Raw genomic sequence first — 17,737 nt, 5'->3', positions numbered from 1 at the left:
TGTTACTTCCTCACAGCATAAACAAATGTACATCTCTTATGATGGTGTTATGATTGTAGCCAGGACTTAACGTGGAAGTTAAATGAACTGTCTGTAATATATTTCGTTTAACGCAAAACACAACTTTGCAGATTCTGATACCTTTCGGTATGGACTTACAGAAACAAATTATCAAAAATGCAAATTCAAAATAACGCGAAAATAGCGCGATGAAAAAACGCCCGTGAAATCGCAGTTCAAACGATTCACAACTGTCCTTTTCATCATTCTGGACAAGGAGTGGTCGAGAGGATACGTCATTTGCTGATGAATTTGGAGATGTCATCCGTGTAAAGGAGATGAGTAAGTGGTGTTGGGGATCTGTGCTGAGGAGGTCCGGGATGCTCACCCTCCTCTGTATCGAACAGAAAGCTCAAAGGATTTATAGACAGACAAACAACCAAGGGACTAAAGGAATCGCCCTGGAATATTCCTCTTCTGATCAGAATAGATTCCAAAGCCTGCACCTGCCATTACGAGTACAGCTCAAGTTGAGCCGACCAGCAACTCAATAAAGGCTTGAGTAAATCAAGTAAGCGCTCAGCGAGGTCAGTACCAAATCCATTCATGGGGTGACAGAATCATATGATTTTTTAGTCAATCCAGCAAATGGAGCGGAGTCTGCACAAGAAGTTGATCCTTGCACCCCCAACATCCCTTATCGCTCCATTTTATTATTGGAAGAACAGAAGGATGACACGATGTTTATCAAACCCTCTGCGGAATGTTTAAATTGAGTTTTCAAACATGTGATCGTGCGGAAGTGTTTGATATCAGTCAAGTCTTTTCTTGGGAAGGAGCATTGTGCAACCTTTGCAGAATCACGGAGGAACATCACTTATGTCCACGAGAGAACTGAAACAGTGAAGTAATGGTGTTTTGACACAAGGGAACACTTTCGAATGGCATCAGTCCGAGAAGCTGTATTAGATTTGGACTTTTTATAACAGTTTTCAGACAGTCTGGAAAGATGTAACAGACAAACGACCTAGATATTTTGTCATGCATTGTATTGGTCATAATCACAGACTCATGGTGCCTCATGGTTACAGTCGACGGGTAGAGACTACAACTCTTTTCAGAACCTTTCATTGGCATCAACTGGAGGACTTTTATCAGGCTGACTACCGGCATTTGTTTTCAGTTGCCTGTAAAACTGATTTTCATTATTTCTAAAAAGTATATTTTGCTTGATAAATCTGGTTTTCTTTTCCCCTTTGTCCTTTCTGTCCAAATCTTTGATTTTGCCTTAAGGGAATCGACAATTTGCAGAAGTACCTTTTCCTTTGTTGCCTTATATTGTAATTTTAAATCCTTTAAATATTACCCTTTGTCTTTTAGACATGGGGTTCCCTGATGATCTTAAAGGGGAATATGAAAAAATTTCAATAATTTGCTGTGTGGAAGATAAAGTTATCAAAAACATATACCCAAAGTTTCAAGTTCAAATTATGAAGATTTACGTCTTAATCGCGAAAACAGTTTCTGTCATTTCAGCCTCGACCATTATGCATATTCCGCTGGAATCATGTGACCTTTCCGCTCGTGACGTCAAATGTAGCTTCCAAAGACCAAGCGCTCCAGTACTACAAGTCGTGTTGTTTCTGTCGTTTTAGCAAATGGTACGATAGTTTATTCAGGTGCCTGGGGATGCATAGAATCTTCGAACAATGAAAGGTCACCTTTTCATCCGTTTACCATTTATAAACACAGATTTAGGCATGAGAAATATTCCGATCATTCCGAGTCAGGAGCCCTTACTTTCAACACCAGTTGACATCGGAATGCCCTCATCACAGTCAGACTAAATTAAGGTACAATGAAAACATCTCTGTGTGTTTGAACTGTAATTCCAATAATCATGTAATACATTAGTTTAAACAGAGTAATTAGTACTGCATGAATAAAGTTTATATATCACAATTTTGCACCTTAACAATTTAAGTGAACCGATAAAACCGATCATTCGACAGTTGTTTATATGATGAACTTACGAAAAGAGAATTATTATTCAAAGATGTCCCTCTTAGATAAACATTTCCAATGCATTTATCTTGCAAAAGATGTTATTCTTGTATACATACATTTATTATAATTGTTAGCCACCATTTCAAGCTCTCTGTACTCGACGAATATCTGTGCTATGTTAGCTGTATCATGGGTGTGTGCCCCCCTTACGAAATAAAAACAATCTGATGAACTTACTAGTCTGTGTTCCCGAGTTTTCCGATGTTGACCTCAAGTAGTCAAGAAGTTAATATTGTAAGTAATTTGCTCTATGTATTGATTATTATTAGTTATATTTCCTTCACATTTGAATGTAAAACGTGTCAAATAAGGCCATGTTGGGCTGGTGTTGTAGATACGCGCACGTTCCTACTCAGAGTTTTGGTCTGAAATATTAAGAATGGAATCACACCGCCTCCCTCACCTGTGTTATCTATTCCTATAAAAGCTTGATGAAAATGGTAAGCACACATGGGTTTCAGATATCTGCCTCATATTTTTCACAACTGGTGTTTCATATGTTTGGATAGATCAAGATGCAGGAAGATACAAATGTGTAACAGCACTTTTGCATAAAGAATCCGTGATATATACACCTGGAAATTAATCAAGCAACACCCCAATTTTTTCTATTGGAGCAACTTTGAAGTGTTCTGACAATCAAAATATGCCGGGTTGATATAGTTTGACACTTTTTTATTCAACAGACGATCTCTGACAAACAACTTAAAGGGAAAAAGTATCAAGACTTTGCTTTATTGCAACGAAATCCAAATTCTTAAAACTGTCTTAAATTCATGAAAAAATGGACACAATTTACTATTCATCCACAGACGTTGTTGTCAGGTGTATTAACACAAATGTCACATGGAAAGAAAGAACAGTCATCTGAGAGTCTGCACACCGACTTTCATCAATATCTAGTGTGTCCTCCCTGCGCACGCACCACCGATTCCAGACGCCTCCTCATTCCTTGGATGAGTCTCCGGATCTGATTCTGGGGGATCCTGTTCCACTCCTCATGCAGGGCAGCCGTCAATTCGTTGAGATTATGGACTGGTGGGTCTCTCTGCCTCACACGACGGCCAATAAAGTCCCACAAATGTTCAATGGGGTTGAGGTCAGGGCTCATGGCAGGCCATGGAATTCTGTCAATTGCATTTTGCCGCAAAAAATCATTTACAGCATGCGCCCTGTGAGGTCTAGCATTGTCGTCCATAAATATGGGTCTCGTTGCCAGAGGATGGTTCTCAAAATGAGGTACCACAGCCCTGTCAAGAACCTCCTGTTGGTAACGAACACCGTTAAGGTTGCCACGGATGGTAATGATATCCAACTTGCAGTTCATGGAAATGCACCCCCATACCATAACGGAACCTCCCCCAAAGGCCACAGTCTCCTGGATGTTCCGTGGAGCCATTGTTGTGTTCCTCTGCCTCCAGACCCGAGTACGACCGTCCACCATGTGCAGCAAGAACCGGCTCTCATCTGAGAAATGGACCTTCCTCCAAGAGGCAATGTTCCAGTGCAAACGGTCATTACACCAGGCCAGTCGGGCTGCCTTATGGGCTGGAGACAGTCTGGGTCGCTTGATTGGCCTCCTTGCCCGGTATCCTGCAGCTTTCAGACGATTCCGAACAGTCCTGTTCGAGATGGGTCTCCCTGGAAGCCACTCCTGTCTCAACCGAGAGCTCGAGTCGAAGGACCTGCGCCGTACAAGTCTCAGTAAAGCTCTGTCCTCCCGGACTGTGGTCTTCCTGGGTCTTCCTGGTCTAGGCAGGTCTTTAACTTCATTAGTGGCCCGGTATTTTTTCAAAAGTTTTGAAATTATGGAATGATGTCGTCCGATTTGAGTCCCGATTTGTCTTAGAGACATACCAGCATTCCTCATGCCGATTATTTGCCAACGAGTGGCCTCTGATAATTTCCTACGTGCCATGACATTGAAATGAATGAAAAACCGAATGCAATCGACAACCTGCGCTTGTAAACACCCCAGGGAAAAAGTGCATTTTTCGAAAGTTGAGGTTAAAGCAATGCACGTGCGCTGTGCAAGCTTCACGCGCGTCATATCAACCCATGAAAAGCTCATGCTGTATGTCAATACATCAAAATTGAATAATCAATCATCAAAATTACTTCGTTAAACTTTGTTAAGTTTTTATGTGTCTTTGAATTTGGTGTTGCTTAATTAATTTCCATATGTATATATTCCCAGATTTGGCATGACTCTCATTGTACATCCACAGTTTTAAGGAATTACCCGACTTTAGAATTACAGCATGAAATAAAACCTTACAGTACTAAGTGATAACACCTTGATTCGTGTATTCTGTAAATTACGTATTGCATTGCCTTAGGTTAAAGTGAATTCATTGAGAACATTGTACCAATGAAGCATTCCTGTATGCACTATGTATGTATGATGTAATAATCTAGGAGTTCTCGAAGATGAGTACCATGTATTATTTGTATGTGAAAGGTGTGCGCATCTCGGAAGAAAATAATTACATACTATCAATTTCAAGTCTGTTTTCGGTACAAAAAATACCCAAACCATAACTTCTGTCGCTATTTTCATGAAACATGTGTTTTCCTGTTCATAAAGATGTATATATGTTCTTCCTGTCACGTGTTATGGCTATGTCGTCACAATGAGTTGTACTTTGGGTCACATGACCAAAATACCGACTAAATAAATTGAATTGAAACGAATCAAATTGGTGCCTCCGTTTCGATGGATTCTTCTTCTTCATCTTCATTTGAAAGTTTCTGCTGCACGATGTAAAATCAGCTGGCATTTGGTATACAACCAAAGAGGATGCCACCGGCTGTAGTCACATCTGACGTCACGTCACGAGACACCGCCTCTGCTCATTAACTGTCGGATGTTTCCGTAATGAGCGAAATTCCGAGGTCGTTTTCACGTTTTTATTGCGATTTTACAAACTTTTTGAGACATATTGATACGGAAAGTGATCTTCAGGATGTCCTTTTCCATATATCAAAAATAGTTTTACGTTATTATTCTCCTTTAAGGCACATCTCAATCCAGGAAATATTTCCTCTTGTTTCATTAAGCTTTGCCAGTTTTCCTTTGGTCTTTTGTTTTTATTATTGGGTGTGTTTTTGTCTTTGGAAACAGTGTGAAGTTAATCCAGAGTTTCAGCCGCAGCATAAACACAGCAACTGACTTCATGTAACAAACAGTCCGCAGAAGGTTTGAGAGAAATAGCTCCATTAAATGTATTCATTAAGGATTTATTATTATATAATTATAATATCAATTCATTATTTACTACGTACCTTTTCAATGATCAGATGTTCCTTTACACGGTTCGGGGAACAGATAGGCACTATTGATACCACCATATATGAGATTAACGTTTGTTTTCAAATTCTCAAATCCCATTTTGCAAAAATAGTTTAAACCTCAAAATATATACAATCCATCGAAAGATTAGACACACTAAAGGAGGTTGCATAGAAAATATCAAATGTAAAAAATGTCTAAATTTGGTGTCATTTTGTAGAAAAATGTTCTTTTTATTACGTTATGAAAATAGCAAGTCATTACGGCATTTGTTTGACAAGTGGTGCCCTCTTGTGGCACCACCTGTAAACAGCAATCTGTCGGTAAAAGGTCTTAAAAGTAAATTGTTTCATTAAGAATTTTAACACTCAGGAAATCCAAATAGGCCATCATCATGATTTATATCAAACGACCGATAACATTTTAGTTAATATCAGCATGGAACATGAGGGGATTATTTCCATCTCTGATGTGTTTATGAAATATGCTATAGGTGACCATGTGTAAGTTTACCTGAAGTGTCCCTTCGTTCATTGATTACATCTGCGACACCCACCATCCTCAGTAAAATAACCCCCTTAATTACGAGCTTTATAACTTTCTTTTGTTTATTACGGGTTCAATATGGAAATGTTATGTAATCATAAAGCAGCTTTTCCATCTGTGCAGAGAATTTATTCTGTCATCTTGGATTTTCGCCTGCATATTTTCTCTTGAGAAAAAACGCCAATTCGGTAATTGAAATGGGACAAGCCTACGTTTCCACTGGCAAAATATACTGGGGATCTATCCATTCTCTTCGATTACACAAATCGATTGAACCGTTCGAAATAACTTCGATTTACGTTTCAGAAAATTAACGTCAAAAACGGGTCAGTCATATGGATGTGTGTTCTTTTATTGTTATAATTTAGATTTAATATAGATTTTGTATGTACAAGCAAAAGAGTCTACCATACATTCAGACAAGGGGCAAGGTTCAAATATTAGTGGTGTTATTTTCTTCCATAAAATCAAAGTCCCTTCCGTGGCTTGTACATTTATCATCAGCTCTGGAATCCGGCACTATTTCCTCAGTCCAAATGGGTGCCGGATTAGACAGCTTCCACTGTACGTATGCATATATATATACATATATATATTCATATACATATTCATATACACACATACACGTACATGTACACGCACACGCACACGTGCACGTACATTTACATGTACACATACACGTACACGTACACGTACACGTACACATACACATACACACGTACACGTACACGTAAATATACATATAGACATACGCACACGTACACGTACACGTACACATACAGGTACACACACGTATATGTGTACACGTATGGGTACACAAACACAAACACACATATAAGTACACATACACGTACACACACACATACGCATATGTACACATACACATACACACACGTATATATATGTACACATACACACACGCACACACACACGTATATGTACACATACACATACACACACACGTATATGCACAAATACACATACACGTATATGTACACATACATACACACACACACGTATATGTACACATACACATATTTGTACATGTACACATACACATACACACACCCGTGTGTGTACACGTACACATACACACATACACACACACGTATATGTAGACATACACATATATGTACACATACACATGCACACACACGTACATGTAGACATACACATATATGTACACATACACATGCACACACACGTATATGTAGACATACACATATATGTACACATACACATGCACACACACGTATATGTAGACATACACATATATGTACACATACACACATGCACACACACGTACATGTAGACATACACATATATGTATACATACACACATGCACACACATGTATATGTAGACATACACATCTATGTACACACACACATACACACACACGTATATGTACACATACACATATATGTACACATACACACATACACACACACGTAAATGTAGACATACACATATGTGTACATATACACACATACACACACACGTATATATAGACATACACATATATGTACACATACACACATACACACACACACGTACATGTACACATACACATATATGTACACATACACACATGCACACACGTATATGTACACATACACATACATGTACACATACACATGCACACACGTATATGTATACATACACATACACATACACACACGTATATGTACACATACACATGCACACACGTATATGTATACATACACACACACATACACACACACATATATGTACACATACACATACACACACGTATATGTACACATACACATACACACACGTATATGCACACATACACATGCACACACGTATATGTATACATACACATACACATACACATGCACACAAGTATATGTATACATACACATACACATACACACACGTATATGTACACATACACATGCACACACGTATATGTACACATACACACACATATACACACATATATGTACACATACACATGCACACACGTATATGTACACATACACACACATATACACACATATATGTACACATACACATGCACACACGTATATGTATACATACACATACACACACGTATATGTACACATACACATGCACACACACGTATATGTATACATACACATACACATACACACACGTATATGTACACATACACATGCACACACGTATATGTACACATACACATACACATACACACACGTATATGTACACATACACATACACACACGTATATGTACACATACACATGCACACACGTATATGTATACATACACATACACACACGTATATGTACACATACACATACACATACACACACGTATATGTACACATACACATACACACACGTATATGTACACATACACATGCACACACGTATATGTATACATACACATACACATACACACACGTATATGTACACATACACATGCACACACGTATATGTATGCATACACATACACATACACATGCAGACACGTATATGTAGACATACACATACACATACACATGCACACACGTATATGTATACATACACATACACATACACACACGTATATGTACACATACACATACACACACGTATATGTACACATACACATGCACACACGTATATGTACACATACACATACACATACACATGCACACACGTATATGTATACATACACATACACATACACACACGCATGTGTACACATACACATGCACACACGTATATGTATACATACACATACACATACACACACGTATATGTACACATACACATGCACACACGTATATGTATACATACACATACACATACACACACGTATATGTACACATACACATGCACACACGTATATGTATACATACACATACACACACGTATATGTACACATACACATGCACACACACGTATATGTACACATACACATACACATACACACACATATATGTACACATACACATACACACACGTATATGTATACATACACATACACATACACACACGTATATGTACACATACACATGCACACACGTATATGTATACATACACATACACATACACACACGTATATGTACACATATACATGCACACACGTATATGTATACATACACATACACATATACACAGATATATGTACACATACACATGCACACACGTATATGTATACATACACATACACATACACACACGTATATGTACACATACACATGCACACACGTATATGTATACATACACATACACATACACACACATATATGTACACATACACATGCACACACGTATATGTATACATACACATACACATATACACACATATATGTACACATACACATGCACACACGTATATGTATACATACACATACACATACACACACGTATATGTACACATACACATGCACACACGTATATGTATACATACACATACACATACACACACGTATATGTACACATACACATGCACACACACGTATATGTACACATATACATAAACATACACACATATATATGTACACATACACATGCACACACGTATATGTATACATACACATACACATACACACATATATGTATACATACACATGCACACACGTATATGTATACATACACATACACATACACACACATATATGTACACATACACATGCACACACGTATATGTACACATACACATACACACACGTATATGTACACATACACATACACACACGTACATGTACACATACACATGCACACACGTATATGTATACATACACATACACATACACACACGTATATGTACACATACACATACACACACGTATATGTACACATACACACGCACACACGTATATGTATACATACACATACACACACGTATATGTACACATACACATGCACACACGTATATGTATACATACACATACACATACACACACGTATATGTACACATACACATGCACACACGTATATGTATGCATACACATACACATACACATGCAGACACGTATATGTATACATACACATACACATACACATGCACACACGTATATGTATACATACACATACACATACACACACGTATATGTACACATACACATACACACACGTATATGTACACATACACATGCACACACGTATATGTATACATACACATACACATACACACACATATATGTACACATACACATGCACACACGTATATGTACACATACACATACACACACGTATATGTACACATACACATACACACACGTATATGTACACATACACATACACACACGTATATGTATACATACACATACACATACACACACGTATATGTACACATACACATGCACACACGTATATGTATACATACACATACACACACATATATGTACACATACACATGCACACACGTATATGTATACATACACATACACATACACACACATATATGTACACATACACATGCACACACGTATATGTATACATATACATACACATATACACACGTATATGTACACATACACATGCACACGCGTATGTGTACACATACACGTACATCTTTGATCCACAACACTAGAGTTGGAAATCAATTGTTCCCATATACGTGAAACCGGTGCAGTGGAAGTCAAAAGTCGGAGTCAATTGGAACTATTCTTCTTCTTTGGAACAGGCATATCACTAAACGGATTTAGTCATGCTTTCATTGTTCTTTTTCAGGTTTGATGACATTTTACAAGATGAAAATACACCATTTATCTAAACCTCAGTCTCGAGATTTGGAAACCAGATGTACCCATGTATCAAAATTGTATATGGTGGAAGTCAAATTGGTACCTTTAATGTCCCCATTGGCCGTTAGTTTTCGGGGGAACTTTTGATAAATAATTTCAAACATTAACAAGAAACGCATCTCAAACTCTCCTCCATACTCTTAATGAATCAGCTTGGTTAAACTGAAATTACAGAGAAACAACAAAAAATAACTATCAAACGGATTTAGTCATGTTTTTATAATCTGTGGTTAGGTCTAATGACGTTTTCTAACATGAAAATAGACATTCTATTTAAATTCGAAGCTCCCGATTTGGAAATCAAATGTTCCCATATACCAGAACCGTATGAGTTGGAAGCCCAAAGTGGAAGGCAATTGGAAATATATGATGCTCTTTGGGATTGGCATGTGCTCAGATATATTACCACCAGGTAATTTAGAAAATAGTTTGGCAGTCATATATAACCACATAATGCAAAAGATAAACTTGGTATCTTAATGTTTGGAATGAATATCAGTCTTAAACATCACGAAGAACCTAGCCTAAAAATCTCCTCAAATTGAAAAAAAAACCATGCTGATTTAGAGTCAGGCTTGGTTGAATTAAGACTGAAAAAAAACAAGAAGAAGAATTTGATAAACGGATTGAGTAACGGTGTTTTTCAGGTTTCAACACAAAAATACACCCTTTATTTAAAACTCAGTCCAAAGATTTGGAAATCAAATGTTCCCATATACTAGAAATGTATGTGGTGAAAGTAAAAAAAAGTGTAAGTCAGTTATTTCATGTTCTTTGGAATAGACATATGTTTCTACATGCATGATATAGAAAATAGACAGGCAGTCATATCTAACCAACATTGAACTTGATATACACCTTTTTGTTACGGTTGAGCTGATCCCAAATTTTAAAAATTGAAAGTTCCCCTATAACAGATATTGTATATTCTAGGCAGATGTATAGACATATTGTACTTTCTAGTTTAATAAGCATTCCCAGTGCCTAGGAATTTTCTGATAAACACGTTACGGATGATTTGGTACTGACGTAATGTAAATTCGCGGACATCTATTTTCGCGATTTAAACATAAAGTTGTGATGCCAAATTCCGTGTTTGTAAACAAGAAGTGGTCTTCGTGTTCCTGCTATCGCGATTTGGAAGTCACAATCTTCAAAGGAGAGATATTTATCCAAAGTTTTCCAGCAAACATATTTTTATGCTTTTGCACCAATGGAAAACATCAAGACGAAAATGAACCTTTGTACGATGGTCAAACTAAATAGTTTTAATTAATGAACCACGAACACCTGCTTGTGTTTATTCAGTAAATGTCTCCAAAGAGGTGTTGAATATTTTTGAAATTTTCATTCAAGATTGTGGGCCTTTTATTTGTTTAAATGCGTCCTTGAGAATATGAAAAACGACGAAAGCAGACAAAATCTGAACATTTCCTGGAAACTTTGTTATCAGCATTGTGAGACATGAACTTCAATATTTCATCGTAATCCGTGTTTTCTCCATTCTCAGACCCGTGAAGGTCCCGGGGTAGAATCGGCCTTCAGCAACACATCCTTTCCATAAAAGGCGACTATGCTTGTCATAAGAGGCCATTAACGGGATCGGATGGTCAGGCTCGCTGACTTGGTTGACACATGTCATCGGTTCCCAATTGCTCAGATCGATGCTCATGTTGTTGATCACTGGATTGTCTGGTCCAGACTCGATTATTTACAGACTGCCGCCATATAGCTGGAATATTGCTGAGTGTGGGGTAAAACTAAACTCACTCACTCACTCACTCACTTACATCGGTATCAGCTGTTGACGTCAACTATTCACCTTATACTGTTTGTCTGGATATCACGAATATTGATGACGTCGCGCGCATCTACACCTTGATACTGTCATGTGGATGATGGTTTCGTCCCAATACGATATCGATGTGTCAAAGCGCTGAACATTTTATATTGATGAAGGTTTGTATAATTGTTGATGCCTTGTTAATTCCGCATACCGTGCGGAAACGTGTTAGGTGCGCGAATATTTATTTTGCGATACCTTGTACCTTTTTGAGTTACAATGTGCATGTGAAAGCATCGCATGTTCCTAAACATTAGCTCTTTCGCTAACTTATTGTTTCATTACAATCGACATACAGAATTCTGTCTACAACCTCAAAACTGTTCCAGGAATAGCCAAGACAGCACATGTATCTTTATTGCATTCAATTCTTTCATGACATGCTTTTAAAGTAAAGAAGGAAATACGCTTCGTTTTACGTTATAGGCCGCATTACGTTATCTGCTGCACAACCGCTATTACACTCACTGGCTTTGTAGAATGCTCGCACCTTTGTACCGGCCGGAAGTCCGCCACATCCGTGGTTACACGCCCACTCCTTGACTTTCCCGTCACATTCCGTGCCGCATGTGATGAGTTGGTAGTCATTACACCGACAATGGAGACAATGGGGCCAAAGTCTTTGACGACGTCGTTTTGGTTGTTGACAGCCTTGCAGAAACATCTGAAACGAAACCAAAGGAGAAATAGAACAGAATAAAAAGGAACATGTAAAGAAACATAGATACACAACACAAAAGTACTAAACAACAAAAACTGCAACAACGTAGGAAATTAAATCAGAGTCCGATCATAAATATAGCTAATCTATATGTCACCTTTATGGACTCCTTTGGTTGGTTTGGATCCTTTGTCCAGAGAAAGGGAAAGTTTTCACTTTGATAATTTGAAAGTATAATGAATGCTATCCGTTGAAGGAAATATGTGAGGCTTTTACGAACCGTTGTCGACTGGATCAGATGATGTCAATTTTCAGTCGCTGAAATATCTAGCAGCATCTCCTAGCCTCAGTTATATATCACATGTATTTGACAATGTTATGGAACGGGAAATTTCCTGGTACGAAACTTGTATTCCTGTCGCCAAACCGTGTAAGCATCATACATATTCTTGTAACTGTTGTCCAACAACGTGTTCAGATAAACTATGGAACAATTATATGTTCCAATTCAAAGGCATCTTGAATAACCTATATTCATTTTGAACATTACAGGCCCGTCATCGATCATCTTGTAAGGCTGAAATCAGTTGTAATCAATGGATGTATTAATACGTAGAATGTGTATATATGTATAATGCTTTCTCAAGGCGCTAGTATTGTGCCCTCGATCATTGGATGTCAACCTCAACGGCACATCGTATTATCAGTCTGAACTCACTTGGGAGTATGCAGATCTTGCTGCCTCTAGGCGCACCGCGTTTTACTGTGATTTTTTTCATCCTAACGAGGTTCCCATTCACAGCAGGGTGGACTGGGTCCCATAGTCACAGTACACTGCACGTTGATGTAACCACAATTAGGCGTTATGCACATATTTATGTGACCACATCTGGTCATATAACAAAGGACTCGTGGGTTCTTTTGAGTGAACATGGTTATGTACGGTACACTGGGGGTTGTTGCAACACTCAAAGAGTGTGTACCCAAATTTGACTCCAAAGTCTTTACACCCGGTCACAGGTGGACGTGACCCCGACACATCAAACTCGCTGGATTTGATGAGGAAATGAAAGCCCCTCATGGGAGACTTTATCACTTACACTTTTAAGTCTTAAATTACATGGTCCTGCGATGTTATTCATTGAAACTATCGACTATTCAAGAGTGTTTCTTGAAGTTAGAAATCTGGCATACCGTTTTACGAAGATGACGATATATGAACGTTAATTACAGCGTTGTCTGAGCGCGATTCACAAACGGTCAAGGAAATACTGTTCTAATGTTTCAACGCCAAATGTCCTGAGTCCATTTTCGTTACAGTGATTGAGTTAGTTTAGTTTTACGGCGCACTCAGCAATATTCCAGCTATATGGCGGCAGTCTGTAAATAATCGAGTCTGGACCAGACAATCCAGTGATCAACAACATGAGCATCGATCTGCGCAATTGGGAACCGATGACATGTGTCAATCAAGTCAGCGTGCCTGACCACCCGATCCCGTTAGTGGCCTCTTACGACAAGCATAGTCGCCTTTTATGGCAAGGATGTGTTGCTGAAGGCCTGTTCTACCTCGGGACCTTCACGGGTCCATTTTCGTTACAAGCGCAAAATACAGTTTTATTATAATGTCCAAAACTCCAATCAAAAAGTTCAAGACAAAATTTAATGTTTCTAATGATCTTTGAGAATCCATTGTCTTCTTATTCAAAATGTTCGTTGCAAATGCTAAACTGAGAGGACCATTACTGACCGTGGATGGGACTGGAGCCTGGTTACATCTGTTTTCTAAAAGGTTCAGATAGTAAATCCTACGTTCAAGAACTCAACAACTTTCAGCAACAATGTCTTAGAGTATGAGGGGTGCATTTAGAAACTTTCCCTGTTGCGTAATGAATCTTATGTGCTTTGTCGTGTTATCGGGGGAAAAGGGTACTACAATATGTTGCTATGTTTATATGTCCACTCCAATCCATATTATCCATCAAAGTTTAACTTTGATTACCTTATAAACTTCCATTTTAAAAACAGAGGCTATGGTTACACATCTGACCATATATTGCCGTAACGTTTACTACTTGTGGGCACGCCAGTAATATCTACAAAATGTAAAGCAGACCTTTTTAGGGTCAACGCTGAGCAGAGTACAGGCACTCAATATCCTGACCCAAATACTGCTATTGGCAGATAGTGTTTGGAATATGTAGCTGCAAAATTTGACAAAAAGGCCTTAATAAGCTTCGCGTTATACAAGCACTGGGAGGTTGTCATGCTCTCTGTGAATCAGGGGGTGGTGAGGTAGCCTAGTGGTTCAAGTGTTCGCTGGTCACACTGAAGACCAACATTCGATTCCCCACATAGGTACAGTGTGTGGTGTCTCGGTATCCCTGCCTTGACATTACTGTAATATTTCTAAAAGTGGCGTGCAACTAAACTAACTCACTGAATTAGTACTCGTTTGCGGTTCGACAGGTCACAGTCCTTTTCATGGAGGGAGTTGATTCCCTTGATGTGTTCCTTGGAATGGGCCTCAGACTACTAACATATTTTGTTGAAATGTTTACTTAGCACTAATCTACCAAAGCTTCTTACTGTTTAAAGGGGCGGTGGGGCAGAGGTAAAAGCGCCCGCTCGTCACTCCAAAGACCGATCCGATTCCCAACATTGGTAGAATGTGGTGTCTGGTTTCTCCCGCCGTTATATTATGACAAGCGGTATAAAAATCTGTAACTGTACCTTAACTTGTCTAAAACCGTTAACAGCCACTTAGTTCAGCTGACTGAAATGTCACCGCTTCACTGTTGTGGCCCTTCTAACCAAGTCACCCCTTTCTTCTTGGCACATACATTAGGCTGTGAGATGTATTCACACGATTCAACTAAGTATATATAGACCCGTGAAGATCTGGGTTAGAATTGGTTCTCAGCAACCCATGCTTGTAAGAGGCGACTGAAAAGCTGGGGTGGCGACTGAAAGGATGGGGTGGTAAGATTTTGGTTGACGCGTGATCGTATGCCACTTGCGTAGATCGATGTTCATGATGTTGATCACCGGATTGCCTGGTTTAAACTCGATTTTATAAAGACTGAAATATTGCTGATTGTAAAGTTAAACAACAAACAAAGAGTACGGACAATCCGTGGTGCCATCAAGTGGATCCGTGTGAACACACATGTAGAAACCGAAAGCAATAGTCAAGGCGATACTTACTTTTGTATATAGTGCATGTCTTTGATGAACAAGCCTTGGGCTGATGGTAGAGTCACAAGAAGGACTAGGAGTACACGTAGACAAGCCATCATGATGTCCAGAGCCAAAGCTTTGCTTTGTCTTGCTGCGACCCTTAATGGGTTTTGTATGATCCCACCCTCACACCAGCAGTGTAATTGCATTTTATCACCTGTCCCGAGTGCATGTTGGGTGTGGTACGCTGCTTCAGTCATAATGACAGATGGGATAGTGATTTCATAGATACACAAAGTTTGTAACGAGTGATTGAGGTCCTTGTTCTTATTCCTGAGCTGGGTGGGTGAGAAGATATGCTAGCAGTGACATGGCTTTGACGCCTGGAAAGGATACGGGGATTAATGGGTTATGAACAGAAGGAAACAGGTGGTCTCGTTTTTAGGTTGAACACACCCGTCGCTTACGTGGTAAGCATACGCTTTTGAAAATATCGTGCTTTCCGTGGACAGTAACTGACGACAGCTTTGAACAGCTCATCATTGTCAACCAACATGTTACTGTCGACAAATCTGCCATAGATTCCCATTCTGGAGAAATAATTTCCATTGTAGGGAAGATAGTAACGGAGCTGACATTCACACTTTTGGTGAATGTGCAGTGTGGGCATTTTTCTTAGTTAGTAAGCCAGTTGTTTCAGCTTTACTATTTAAAATGTCAGACATCATTATTAAGAATTTTCATACGTTTTGTTAGAGGGGAATAAGAGCCGAATCACTCCCAGTATATATTTGTGAATGTTTGTAATTACCGACTGACATGGAATGATTGTTCATTATCGCATGGGTTAAAATGCCGTGTGGTTAAAATGTTCGCTCGTCAAGAGAAAGACTCGGCTTCGATTCCCCACTTGGGTACATTGTGTGAAGGCCATTAAAGATCTGGTCTACCCATCGTGATATTGCTGGAATATTACCCAAAGCGCCGTAAAATCAACCTCACTCACTCACTCATCCTCGCATGACCCTGATCCAGTATCACCTGAAACTGCTGGTATATTTTGTTTGTTTTTTGTTCTGTTTTTGTTTTCAAGACGATCATGATGATTTGGAGATTTTACTACACGTGCGCTTAAAGACGTAATGCGTATTTCGCCCACAGGTCGGGCCATTCAGTGTTTGGTTGAAAGAAGGGCGAACCGACCGAAAGATATAGCAGCCCGAAGAAGACGTTAAGGAGTGAGATGACTACCCGATATCGTCACTCGCTTCTCACAAGCATGGGTTGCGGATAACCAATTCACGCTTTTAGACTTAGATAACACACGTGCTCTATAAGGGCTCTAAAAGTGTGCATCTCATATTTTGATTTTGCATTGCATTTATTTTTTCAAGTTTTATGCC

This window comes from Haliotis asinina, chromosome 2 (assembly GCF_037392515.1).
Source record: "Haliotis asinina isolate JCU_RB_2024 chromosome 2, JCU_Hal_asi_v2, whole genome shotgun sequence".
NCBI classification, from domain to species: Eukaryota; Metazoa; Mollusca; class Gastropoda; order Lepetellida; family Haliotidae; genus Haliotis; species Haliotis asinina.
Note: the sequence above shows the minus strand (reverse complement) of the source record.